Below are 2,649 nucleotides of genomic sequence, written 5' to 3'. Positions count from 1 at the left end.
TTTGGGGCTTCAGGGGTGTCCCTCTCTCCCTGTCCTCTAACAGAATTGAGATGCCCTATAACAAGACCAGAAAGGGCAAGTAGATGAAGAGGATAGAAGCAGCGCATGACAGACAGAAGCCAGGCAGTGTTGAGAAGAGGTCAAGAGAGGCAAGAAAGATATCCGAGGGCAGAGCATATCAGCAGACTCAGGAGCAGTGGACACGTCAGCAAAGGGCAGGCTGAGCTCCAAAAGAGGACATACCCTAACAGGGCTCACATTCTAGCAGCCATAAAGGCGACAGTCTGTATCACCAGGAGTTCCTTAGAGTGAGCACCTTAGAGTTTATAGCCCTGCTTATATATGCCTTTTCTCCCTGGACCCCCATGGCAGCTCCAGAAGGGAGATGCTTATACCCTATGAAGAAACTGAGCCTTCAAGAGTCACACGGTAGGGAGTAGCAGAGCCAGCCACAAACAGAAGCTTCCTGACAGCACAGCGATGTTTCCTTAACACACTGATGCTCAGCAGGGAGGAAGTGGCGCCAGTAGGGAGCCACTGGCCTCATTATTTTGTTCTGTTTTTACTTTAGACTGTTTAGAGTAGGAGAGATTCAGATTCGAGCATGTTTGTAGATTGAAAGGAAGGATTTTGTCCTTCTGAAAGAGGATAAATAACTACATAATTTAGTTCAAAATAATTTCAAAATACAGACAAGTTGTAAGAAGAGTAAAAAGAATTTGCTCATCTCTGTAAATCAGATTCTTAATTGTTAACATTTGCCAGCTCCCACCATTATCATTGCTTCTTTTCTGATCAATCTGAGAGCAAGTCTAAGACACCATGCCATTCACCAGTAAATATTTTCAGTGCATTTCCTCAAAACAAATATTGTTCTATAACCTTTGTGCAACCCGCTCAACCAGGAAATTAACACTGATACAACAGTAAGGTCTGAATCACACACCCTATTCAAATATCTCCAAACTGCCCAATGTCGTCTTTTTCTTGCTAACGCAAGACCATGCATTGCATTTATTTATCTCATTTCTGAGGCTTATCTTAATTTGGAACATTTCCCAATTCTCTTCCTGTCTTTGGTGATCTTGACAGTTTAAAGAGTACAGGTCTCTGATTCTGTAGTATGGCCTTCTACAAAGTGATGTTTCCTGAGTTTATAGACTCAGGAATTCTCAGCAGGAGTACTACATACAGGAAAGATTTTCCTGAGTTCTCCTCAGTTTATCACCTTAGGAAGCACATGATGTCAGCCCATCTCACCACGGTGATGCTGGCCACTGGTCTAAGTGGTGTCTGCCAGTGGCTAAGTGGTGGCTTCACTATAAAATCACCATTTTTACCTTTGTAATGAGGAGTACTTTCTGGGAAAAATCTCTGAAAATACTCTGATACCTTTTTCTCCATCAAAATTTCACCCACCAGCCTTAATATTCATTAATGAATACTGTATGAATCAACTCTAATAATTAGCAAATGATAATTTCTCTATTTTCATTACTCCATGTATATATAGCAGAAGAACTTTCTCTTCTCTTTATATTTATTTACATATGTATTTATTTATATCAGTATGGATCATATGATATGTGTCCCAACAAAATAACAGCAGTGAACAAAGAAAGGAGATAATGCCTCAGGAAACATTTTGTAATAAAATTAAAAGGAATCAGTGTACAGTTTTATGTGAGAATTCAGGAAGAAGTCAGTGAGTTAGTGATTAAGAGAATAGATTTTGGAGTCGGATAAATCTATTATCAAATCCTAATTCCATCATTACGAGCTGTTGCCTTAAGCTTAGCTATTTAAGCTCTCTGGACTTCAGTTTTTACCTTTGTAAGATGGGATGAAGTAAGATCTTCTCATAAGTCTTTGAAGGAATAAAGCAAATCAAGACTGCAAAGTCCCCAGGGTATTATCTGGTACATAGTAGAGATGTTCAATAAGTAAACAACAACAAATGATTTCTACATTTCTAGCCCACAGATTTAGAAGGAATGTAGTGTTTTAAATAAAAGAAGAGTCCATAGGAAGAGCAGGAAGAGAAAAGGGAATCATGGGCCCTCCCTGGTGGCGCAAAGAGTTAAAGTGCAGCTGCTTCACAAGTTCAATCCCCGACCAGGGAGGTGACCCTCATGGCACAGCAGACCTCTCCTGACCTGCCCACTGCTTCTCTCAGCAGTGTATTCCAGTCAGTCTGCCTGTTCTGCTCTCTTTTCTGTCTGTGGTGGATCCTTTCACCCCCCTGCACCTCTGGCCTCTACCTCAGTTCTCTATGCATAAATAAATCTTTAAAAGGAAGAAGGAAATCATTTAGTGTTGCTCAAGGTGAATTTGAAGTGCCTTGTAGGAATACTGAGAAGAGTCAACGCAGACATGAGTGAGTGGGACTGTCATTAGTTTAACGTTGGAGGTCTCCAAAGGGATGGAAATAGACTGTAACTGGGTGGTCCCTAGGAGAAGGGAAGTTCCAGGTTCCCTGCCCCACCCAGCAGGAGGGTGGAGCTGAGCAGAGAAAAAGGAGAGAGAAGAGAGGAAAAAAGGAAGCCAGATGAAGAAGGACAGAGATCTAAGGAAGCCACATGGAGCAGCAAGCATGTGAGGAAGAAACCGGGCTTGTTTCCTGACCCTGGACTGGTTAAGGCAGATGTG

The sequence above is a fragment of the Condylura cristata genome, unplaced genomic scaffold (genome assembly GCF_000260355.1).
Source record: "Condylura cristata isolate star-nosed mole 26May11 unplaced genomic scaffold, ConCri1.0 scaffold00031, whole genome shotgun sequence".
Lineage (NCBI taxonomy): Eukaryota > Metazoa > Chordata > Mammalia > Eulipotyphla > Talpidae > Condylura > Condylura cristata.
Note: the sequence above shows the minus strand (reverse complement) of the source record.